Raw genomic sequence first — 11,726 nt, forward strand, 5'->3', positions numbered from 1 at the left:
AATGCAAATGCGGGAATTAATAATCGCCCAGGGTTCGTCCATCGAACAGTGCGAAGCAAGATGGTACACACCAAGGGATAGCGTTCCGGGGATGATTGATTCTGGCCCATTGTTGCCGGATCAACACGCCCGCCTGCCGCAGGCTGGCGAACAAATTGTACCGTTCATCCCGGGGTTCCGGTTTACCGAACGCTGATTAATATGGGCTCTAGAATGAGAGGGAAGTTAAGAAAAAAAAACCGGGCTTGGAAAAATCCTCACAGTTCGATCACAATTGTAAATATTTAACAACGACTTAGAGACGGCAGAACTTCCTGCCGCCGGATGCGTCCTGGAGGGGGGTGGGGAAGGTGAGTGAGATTTGAAAAATGTATTCACCCCGGGCCTAGGGGAAAGGAGGGGTGCGTTGGTGGCCAGACAAAGTCAACACCGGCCCTGGGCAGGCAGTGTGTGTTATTTATGCTAAGCAAATGCGCTTCCTTCGCTTCGTGCACGGTTACGTGCGGTACGTGACACGATAACGACCGACACGCTCGCGTCGGTACAAATGGCCGCCGGGAATTTGTGACAAACAGCCCCACACAATCACGCTCACACAAACGCGGGCGGAAATGGCCTGAATGGCGGGTGATCCAGAGAATGGGAGAACGGTTATCCTTCGGAATCAGAGGAAAATCAGGCCGTGACTTTAAAGAAATGGTAACGGAATGGAATAATACAAGTATTTAATTGACATGGAAATTAAAATGAATCATGAAATCGATGCTTGCAGCAGAGTAGAAAAAACTGTTCAAAGTTATAAAACAAAGGTAGGATAGAAAAAAGGATTAAATATAATCGATACAACCAATCCATTTTACCATGAAATCAATAAAATGAAATTGTTATCTATTAGCAATCATTGATTCGTTTCACTGTAAAAAAGATTATTTTCAAATAGAAAATCCTCCTATTGTCACACATCCCAGCCCGGGTAGAGATACAATAATTAGCCACATTCGTTCATGCGCTTCAATTGATGTTTATAATTGATTTGAAATCAATTTAAACCAACGGAATTCAATTATCTCTCCATAAATATATAAACCATGCCTATACACACACTCGCGCGCATGCATCACTTTGACATTGGAAATCTGCTCGTTCCCAAAGGACGGCTGGCGCAATAATGAAGGCCGTCATTTCAGCGCTCTGCAATTGATGCAAATAAAAAAAAACGAGTAGAAGCCAAACTCAGAACGACCGAATGCAATCGCTTTATGCTGATTGATAAATTGGTCGTTCCGATAACGGGCGAACAATGGCCGGGATTCGTGGGATTTATGCTGCAGCCCTTCGTGGAAGCCCCAGCCTCCGACTACCTCTCCGGAAACCACCCCTTAGAGGGGGCGACACTCACAAGGGGGTCATTAAACGAATGGCCACATCGGAACGAAATGGAAGATAAACAACAGACAGACGTAAACCACGCGGGGTTGGTTTTTTGGCCCGCGGGAACGGGTTGAGGCCACGGTCGGGTTGGGAAAGGGTATTAAAATTAATGACAAAATAATATAAATGTCATAATTACCGCTGGCAGCGAGCGAAACGCAAACGGAACGCGAACGGCGAAGCCTTTTCCAGGCCGCGTAAGAGGCCTTCCCTTTTATTTCGTTGCTTTTCATCTGAGCGAAGCACTTCATCTCGTTTGTGCCGGTCTTTTGCACTTTCCCGGTGCTGGAGTGTGCGTTTTCAGCAGCCAATGGGGGGAATGCTTGGCCTTAGTGCACTTTCGAAACATCGCATCTCATATCATGAAGCGTAAAGTACGTGCGGTAAAGAAAGAACCCTTTTTCGCGTACAATACCGATAGGTGGTAACTTTCCACACACACAGAAACCAGTGGACAACAAACCATAATAGAGCGAAGATGTCCTCGAATGTACTTCTCGTTTGATGAAGATTTTCAAGCGCTTCCCAACAGGCCCCTGGGACGGTGCTTTTCCAGAAGGCAGAGGTGGCTGAAAAGAAAATTCTACGCTTTGGTGCGTCACTCGAGTGTGTCTCCTGCCGACCGCGGGGTGAAGGGAAATGGAAATGAAAAATTGTCCCTCATTCGAGACATCACTCCAGCAAAGGGTGTTACTTTGTGGCCTCGCAAACTCCTCCGCGAAACCCGAAAGTCACGACGGAAATGCGACGGCGTGACGGTGGAGTACGCCATCGAAAAACACAGCCGGAAAAACTCCACCGGACGGAATGGGTCGTTAAAATGTTACGCAACTCACTTGCGGGCACACACAGTGCGCCGTTATTGTTAATGTGCTCGTAATGTGCTTTTTCGCCGTGGCACCTTTCCAAGGACGTGCTCTTGAGGAGTGGAGAAAAGCAGCACAATCGCGCCGGAACGACTCGTGTAGCAATCGTAAATAGTAAATAGGTTGCACCGGCGAACGAACGATGCTGTAAAGTTCGCGGTGGCGGGTTTTTTTAATGCCGATTCCTGTGCACGATTTATGCACTCGGTAGTGTCGGTTTTGTCTGGGACGATGTATATTTTCCTGCTTAAAGTTTCCACTGGCTCGGATTTAGTGCGAAGCATCCGGCGGGTTTTTTGTGGGACTTTTACAAAGTTAGCAATAAAATGCTCCACACACAGAAGCGCCGGGAAATTACGCAAAAGAGCGATTACTGTACGTTCAAAAACGTCCCTAAATCATGAGTACAGAAACCATACACCCGTTCGTTGCCAATGAAAATAATGACGCCGAAGAACAGAAGCGCTTGCTCTTAGCAGTGCAATTTATGGGATGTGGTTCCGCGATATGCTTTTCAAGCGATCTAATGATTTTTTACCCTGCTCCACATTGCAACCCGGCTCGCAAGAAAACGGAATGGGTAATTTGTCACGTCACCGGATGACGACACGACAAAATTTAATTGCATTTTGTTGCTCCAGTGCACACACGTACACAGCTTGATGCCGTCGCCCTTCGCTGCGGCATTGTTGTTTTATCACCCATCCGTTACCTCAGTACGCCATTGGCAGTGCTGGTAAAACGCTATAGGGGAAGGGAGTGTGTGTTTTAAAAAGGAAAAGGACTCTTCGATGTACGACCGTGAAGTAAGAAAAAAGGACTCGCACACGCGAGGATTTCCCAGTGCCTCCTGTGAGGTTTGAACTCACGACCGCTGGTTTACGAGACCAGCGCTCTACCACTGAGCTAAAGAGGCTGACGGTCTCTCCGTTGCTTAAACGCGTATAAGAAAACAGAGTGCGTGCCAGCTGTTTGAAAGGCAGCCGACTTGCCGTTTTTGTATTTTGGAACAAACCCTCGTTTTCCATTACTTTAAGGGAGGAATTTATATGCCACGTTCGTTTTCTCATAGAGAACCAATAACATGTAACCGTCTCCACGATAACCGTAAACGGAGCCGAAGGTATGGAAGAACATTGCCGGTTAAAAACGGTGTCGGTTCAATTTTATCCAGAATCTGTTACGGGGATGGAATTTGCCAGCTTCAAACAGGACTACATCCGGATCCATTACAGGCATTATCGAAGGTACGCCTTAAACATGCCGATCGCGGGTGACGTGTGCCGCGGGGCGTAGGGGTGGATAACAGGAAACAGCCGATGCCTTATAGGTCACCCAAGTACACGCTAAATCAATTATAATCGCTCGTAATTTATTATCGATAAACTATAAATTATACGGAGCTCCTTCTTGGGCGGCGGATCGGGGGAGAGCAACGTGCCCAAGTGCGTTGCCAAGACCATGTGCGCGTCGTTCGTTGGTGTGCCCGTATGTGTGTGCCGCAAATTAATGCCGGTATTTATTGAACGCACTCAAAACGCGACCCATGATCGACGTGCTCGTGCGCTTTAAGATCTGAAGAGGCGAACTTTGAGCCCCGCACCGAGCGGAAGAGTGCGGTGTGACGCATGCACAGGGGAGGGAAGGTGAGGGGGAGGATGTTAATAGTAACATTTCACGCCTCGTTGCAAGCGTTCGCCGTCGACATCGATGGGCTTTCGCTGTCGATTGTGTTCGTGGCACGCTGGATTCGGCAGAAAGGAAATGGCTTGCCGGAGAAGGTGAACGATAATAATACACAGATCAATTAATGTATGTAGTCCCCCCCATCGCTCCCCTCCCTCTTTCTTAGCTTCTTCCTGCATCGCCGAGTGTCATCATCGCTGGTAGACGATCTTGGAGCCTCGCCTCGCCTCCCGAAGGGGACGCCGCATTAAGCAAATAAAGATAAATTAAGTCGAATGACCGACAACGTAAACATTTTCACTCGGCCGGGCATCTCGACAGGTTCATCGCCGGGGTGCGCCACCCCGAAGCAGTCGATCAAGATGGACGCCGATAAACTCCGCGTCCCTCTTGCGCCCCGTAATGGTCGGCCGGCCGGGCAATTGAATGGGAAAATAAAAAGCCCTCCGCGTTCGGGCTGGACGATGCGCACAAAGCTGCCGAACGCCGCCATCGTTCTGCGGTTTCACACACATTCTATTGACATATGCGAGTGGATTTTAATGGCGCCATTTGTGATTGTGGCCAACGCCGTGTGTGTGCCCGATGATTGTGGCTCGGAGGACGCGGGACGGGACGGTTCTGGGATGGCCGGACGAACACATGCTTGATTGATTTGCCCCCGACGAGCCACTCGCACACAAACGAGGCTGCACAATCGGCTGCATTCTCGTCCCAGCATATTTGTTTGCCTTCCAACCACCGGACGCACGGTGATCGATAGAAAATGTCCAACATTATCATCCCTCGACCCCGGCTCCCTGCTCCGCCGTGTAAAGATCTCTCTATCTCCGCGCGAGGTGAATAGTGAATAGTGTACATTCATTAAACTTTAAACGAATCCATTTTTCCTTGTCACCGCTGCGAACGCTGCGACGGATATACGTACGGGTATGATTTCTCTACAGTAACGATGCTCCTTTACATGCATAGATGTTGACGATAGAAAGAACCTATTGTGCTCCATTCAGTTATTCAATTCAAGATTTTTATGGTAACAAAGCTTCAATCCTGTTTGTGATTGATGCCCATTACTTGGTTTCAAAAGCATTTTATTTTGTAATAAATATAACTAATTTACATTAGTTTTGTGCCTTATGAATCTTTAGGCGAGATTAATTCATTTTAATCTTTTACCTAAGATTCCTTCAGATGGATTTACGAATCTTTTGGGATTCGAAGCTTCAAACGTTTATGGATCTTTAAAAAAATTAATGAATCTTCATGCATCTTTCATGGATTTGTCACAAATCTTCATGATTAGTTTATTGGCGTGAATCATGCGAGCAGAAAAAAAAAATCAAAAAGAGGTCCCTCTACCCATGTTTTGCTCATTTCTCTCTAATCTCTAAAACGCAAAGAATCATTCAGATTCATGAATCTGAATCTGAATTACAAAACTCTAATTTAGATCAAATATGCTTCTACGTGTGCGTTCTTGATAAATTTGATTCAAAGCAATCGTCGCAATGCTGCAGCAGAAAATGTAATAAACAAGTATACGGTCTTCATGATTTGTGTACAAAGGCGTTCAAGACTAGCTTCAAGATAATAAATGGAAACATGGAGGCCGTAATCTCACTGTGGCATTTATTTTTATTTTCAACTGCGTTGGAACGAACAAAACGAATTCGTGTACGTAAATAATATCGTTAGTGAAGCAGTGCATTCCCGCAAAGCCGTTGTCAACGTGACCACGGTAAGTTTTTCCTCGTAATTGGACGTGGGACGTATTCAGCCCTCGGGGGGGGCGGGGAGGAAGAAAAAGTGAAACAACCGTACACAAGCTCGGTCTGTCGCTTTTCCTAGGGCGCATGGAGAAGTAAATACCCGACCCGCGTTCGCAGAAGAAAAGCCAGTCAGAAGGTGGGGACGAATTTTCCATAATCCGTACACGCACCACCATAATGCCGCACGTGGCGTATCATCTTAATTGCTGGCGGCTGTCCCGCCTCGACGGTGGCATAACAAGATTTCCGAATTTTCCAACGGAAACGGAACTACCGCCTCCCCGCTGGCCGTTCTGCACCGGTGGACCGTCGAGGGTGGTCTTTCCGCTTCTCTTCACCTTCGAGCGCGCGGACGCGACCCACCAAGACGCGGTCGGACGCTCGAAATGTTAAACAAACGGAACCGATATCGGATGGCGGTGGGAAAGGTCGCCGCACTGGAAGCCGGTTACCGGGGCGAAAAGTTGGACGTCGAACGTCGAAACCTGTTCCCGGAGGTGGGCCTGGGGGTGAGTCTGAGGGGCTACCTTCAAATAGAGTACAAATAAAAATATCACCTTTCATCGACGGCCTGCGCAAAGTAGGACTTTTCGCGTTCAATTTGAGCATTCCTCGAGAATATTCGGCTTCCTCCGGGGAGGGAGGGAAATGCAATGAAGCACGCATACACACACACACGTACACGTTCCGCTAATTTCATACCCACGTCGTGTCGTATCGAATGTCGAAAGTGTTATTTACAAATGCCAAACACGCATCTTGCGCGGAACGCAATTTGTAACCCGATAAGCGACGTCGATAAGTAACATCGCCCGGGAAAATTATCACCCGATCCTACCAATTCGCTGTCATTACATCCATATCGCCACCGGTTGGCTTTCAATTTGCACGTGGCTTTGCGTGGCCATCTCCATCGTGGGTCTCCGTATCAGCTTCCGATCGGGCGGATAATAATCCAAACACAGTTCCACTTCCCGTCCGGCGAAACGGTCCACTCAACGGGGCCAAACCACACACCACGACCGATCCCAGCTCACGGGATCCCAGCTATCTTTTCCGAGTCCCGAGACGACGAGGAAACTTCAAAGCGATTTCATCATAAATTTGTTCCCGACTGGCCAACAATGTATTTAGGTCGGGGCGCCTTCGGGTGAAAGTGCTCGGGCGGAGAGCCGGGATGGGGTGGTGGTTCTCTCACCCAGCAGGAGGGGTTACTTAGTTGACAAACCGGGAGGGGGGGGGGGTTTTATTTACAATCCCGCCCGCCATAATCCCGCCTGTGCCACCGGCGTGGAGTGCAATTTGCTGCGGGCAAACGATTGGTAAACAATCGTTAAGCGCGAGGCTTCGCTGTTCGGTGGCGAAAGGGTGCTTATGGAGGCCACACACACACACTCGGCGTACCAGCGTTGGGCGCGTTATCGTGCTGGATGGAAATGGCATCGGGAGCCGTGTGATCCGTTTATTACACCGGGCAGCTGGAACGGCGCGTCCGGGAGTGGGCTTACGAGAGGCTTAAGTGAGGAAAATTTCATGGCAAACGGTGGGCAAAGAATTAAATGTTATTTTAATGACTAACCGGAAGCGTTATTTCCTCCTCTAAGAACTACACAGAGATGGTTACACGAGATGATTCAATTGAAGAAAAGTTAATTGCAAATTAAATTGTTGGAAGGAATGAAAATTTCTACTTAGAATTACAGAAAAGCTACTTTTCTTTCTCGTTTAGCGAGCAACTTTCAGTGAAGATGGAAACCATTTATCTTTTTTCTTTAATTTAATGCTCCGTTTATTTTAATATGGAAGCAGATTTAAATGTCCTCCATATTTGAAACCTTTAAATACCACAGGATTCAAAAATGGTCTTTCTGTTTAACATTTTCCATTTCTAAAAAATGTTTTCTTACTCGAAAAAAAAAGAAGATACCTCTGGTAAAGAAATGCGAAATGCATCAACCTTATCGGGCATCGGCAGCTGTTGGGCCAGAAATGGACGAGATTGACAAGCAATGGAGTAGCGGCTGATGTTGACGAGCATTCACTGTTGTTATCCTTTCTTTCGCCCCCTCAATCTGCAGGCTCGAGATTGACATTGAGATTGCACCCATCGCGCCAGGGCTCTCTAGGGCTTCTTCGGGCTTCAAGCGAAGGACGGAAGTTGCCCGTTGCCAAATACTTCACCTGCAGTGATTGCTGTGCTTGACGCCTGAAGAGCGGGATGAAAATGCTGGTCCTCGCAGGCACGAACGGAGGGAAAAAGGAAACAGACAATGACTCGGCCATGGGCCCGATCGCCACCTGCTGCGAGTAAATTTTATGCTACAAGTAACTTTAACCCCGCACGCTTTCCCCTCGGCAGCGACGGGAAGAAGGTGGGTAGAGAGAATGGAGGAATTCCACTCATACGCTCCATTGCCCGGCACGTTGCCTGTAGCAGGCAAACAAATGAAGGAAATTATAAATAATGGGCCTCGAAAATATGTATTTCCAATGTTATTATTAAAACCCGCAGTGCACTGCATTGGCGGGGAGAAAGGGAGACGCGCGGCGGGTAGCTTGCCGGGGAACACGGGCCATGCCACACGGGGTAATAACAATGTCCCACGGGCCGGCGCACTGATGAGTCGTCATTTTTTCTCAAGCAGCCATCGGGTCTCGCCCACCCGATGCGACCCGACCCCAGGCCCAGGGTTTTCCGACTCCCACGGCGACGGGATGCGGGCGGGCGGAAGCGGAACAAAAGGCACGGGCAGCGATCGATTCGTCATTCGGTGCAATTGATTTGGGTGGATGGGCCCATCCCGTCCGTGGCTTGCTGCAAGATGCTGCCTGGAGCTACATAATGCCACCGACGCAACGTGCAGAGTTTTCCGTTCCGAGAAAAATCTTTCATGAGTTTGACCTTCAACGAATCGGTTTGGTGGACATTTATTTTGTTATGTTCGACGATTTTTTTTTCGCAACAAAGAGATGACATCTCGGGGTCTAAATGAAAAAAAATAAAAATTCAAAATTCAAAAACAACACATGAGCGATTTTTGAAAACAAAACAAAAAAGCAACTCTCATGTATAAAACATTTTTGCTACGCTTTCTCCTTCCCGAACATGTTTAACACCAAATAAACATGATTCCGCTGCACAGCACATGTGCGCTGGCCAACAATATAACCAATCCGTCGACGCCTGCCAGCAAATGGAACCCATTTGCTCTAGATAAAAATGGAAATTTTATGACACGGAGCTCATTGATGATTCACGAGGACGAGCGCGTATGCGGGAATGGCCGGGGCTTTATTGTCCTTCAGCGATGCGGTGGTGGTCGTCACATTTCGGGTTTTATAGCCATCGCGCACAGCTGCCTGCCGATAGGCCTCCGATGTCCCTCGGAGATGGTGCGAATTAAAACATATCACGAACGGCAGATACATTCCGCGCTTTTGGCAGGGCTCGGGAAATGCCGACAGCTGCCAAAATGTAGCGTCGCTAAGAATAGACGGTAATTATTTGCAAAACACTTTCGCATCAGACGCTTGAAAATGTGTTTTCATTCCGTGTACGTAAATTGTGGAGAGTATTATTTTCCTTAGAGCGAACCCTCGCTTCATCGACGGAAAAAGCCTATGATTAGTGTATTGATCAACATAGCGCGGCCTCCACACTCCGGGCATTATCTTTCGCCATTTGCCGTTCCATCCTTTGCACAACTAGCCCGATTCCACGTCTAAGATACGCGCCAACACAATGTGCGCTAATAAAGATGTAACGAGCGTTGCAGCACTGCCGGTTATTTACGGCCCGTCTCCCAAGTGCCTGGCAAATGACGCCGCGATGGTTTCAAATTTCCAAACCCGATCGGTCCGGGGTCTGGTTGGCAATCGATGCCTCGGTGGGACGTGCCTCGGATCCCTTTATCATGCGGAATCGCATTGCAAAACCCCCCCGCCATAATGACGCGCTGGAATGGCGAGGACGGGGTGGATGAAAATGTCAGGCACTTATCTAATGATGGCTGATGATATGACAAAAACTCCTTCAATGAGAATGTTTTTACTCTCGCCGCGTGCTATTAAACTCGTCTGGCGCACCATGAATCATCACCGAGGCGAGGAAATCGTTGTGCGAAAAGAAAAGCTTGATTGCGAGGAAATAAAATCTCTAGATGTCAGTGGCAGAAGAAGGCAGTGCGAAACCCGGGAAACCCCATGGCCATATGGTCGCGCGGTGTAAAGTACGTCGGGCACGTTTCGGGTGTAATGAAATGCACCGTATTTAACCTCAAAAAAATTTAAGAGAACCCCGAAAGACCGGACCGGAAGATACGTGTCGACCGAAGGCGAACCTTTAACAGCTGAATGAAGTGGCGAACAAAGTTAAAAAAAACTCGAACCAAAAATTAAATTCAATCGAATTCGAAAAAAACGTGCGATGACGGTGAGTCGACAACCGGTTTCATGGGGAGGGCGGAAGCGCGGACATAAAAAAAAGAAGAAGAAAAACCGACCGTAAACTAACCAGACCATCCAAATTGGCGTGGAATAACCCCGAAACCGATATCTGCCACGATGATGGCGGGGAGGACAAACCCATTGGCCACGCAATCGCAGTCGAACGACGGTGATGGTGATGCCGACGATGCGTCAATGTTGGCGACGGATGCGATTAGTCGGAGTGGATTATTATGCCAGATGTTTTAATGAGTCCAGCAAGCGCTCGAGAGGCTAGTTTGCGGAGGAGCAAAACATTCCACTCCGAAGGCCATAAGTTATTAAGCGCGATGATGGTCTTTGGGGGTGCTTCCGGCGTGGCGAGGACTCGAGCTGGAGGGAGGGGACGGGCTGTGTGTAAGTGCTGCCTCGTTCATCCGAATCTCCCCACGGGTGTCCTATGTCCGCTTATTAATCTTTGTTTAAAATAAGTTAATAAGTTGATTAACTGCAGCTGGGAACGGAACACTGTTCCGTTTCGCTACGATCTTTTATAGCGGCGCGCGTTTTGTTGATTAAAAAAGTGAGATAAGTGGGTAAACTATTTGGACGGTAAAACTCATTTCTATGGCAAAAGTGTGAAATAAATCTCGCTCAGATTCTAATAAATCAAGAAACAAGATAAGATTATGACTGGTAAAAAAGTTCATTGTTCTTTGGTACCTTGGGATGAAGCGGCACGAAAAATTGTTTAAAATCCATGCCTCGCATCCATCAAAGGCGATAAAACCGGTGTTTGCAATTGTACCATTGTTGCAAACAGTCGTTTGGATTATTCCGTACACGATATTAGATACAGCAATTTACAAAATCGTCAGCGGAAACCCGGATTGTGGCTGATAAGATGTTTAGGATTCCGTCGGCGGTTTTGGGAATGCAGCCCAGCATAATGACAACCCCAGCACACTGACGACAAAGACGCTGACGACGAACGCTATTCGATAGATTATCTACGCCCGTGTCCCCAAAGGAGGAAGCGAAGTGGGAAAACTTCAAGAGGAAACACCGCTACAGACATCGAGAAGGGTCACAAAAATATAAAACCCCGTTTAATGTGGCCCTCGGTGGCGAAGGTGACGGCATTTTCGCTGACACAAGCCATTCGAACCGGGTTGACGAGGGTTAAGAGGAGCGAATGTTGGGTGTGGTTGGAAGAAAGGTTGCTCCGTATTCCTCGCCGCAAACATTGGCCTGGCTTTGACCTCGCGATAAAAAGGGGTTTAATACACCACCTTTGGTGGTTCGGGAACCGGGCGGGGTGGGTCCGCGGGTTAGATAACCTTAGCATAAATTTTCAATCTAATTTCCTAAACACCGAAACAAAACACACCGTCTCGCATATCGCGCGGAGTTGAGTGCGATAAGAGAAAATATTTCTTTTTCCTTGACTTGTGTGAGTGTTTTGTTTTGTTTTTTATCCTTGCTTTTAGATGGTGCCGGGAAAACCATTTCCCTATCTCGAGCCGGCGCGGCGGAGAATATTTAATGT

General features: G+C 47.8%; 1 non-coding gene across 1 annotated transcript; it reads right to left on the reverse strand.

Moving 5' to 3' along the window:
• Positions 1-3,141: 3,141 nt before the first annotated feature.
• On the reverse strand, positions 3,142-3,213 carry Trnat-cgu (transfer RNA threonine (anticodon CGU)). The gene has a single exon. It is a non-coding gene; the product is annotated as a tRNA-Thr (tRNA).
• Positions 3,214-11,726: the final 8,513 nt, after the last annotated feature.

The sequence above is a fragment of the Anopheles ziemanni genome, chromosome 3 (assembly GCF_943734765.1).
Source record: "Anopheles ziemanni chromosome 3, idAnoZiCoDA_A2_x.2, whole genome shotgun sequence".
NCBI classification, from domain to species: domain Eukaryota; kingdom Metazoa; phylum Arthropoda; class Insecta; order Diptera; family Culicidae; genus Anopheles; species Anopheles ziemanni.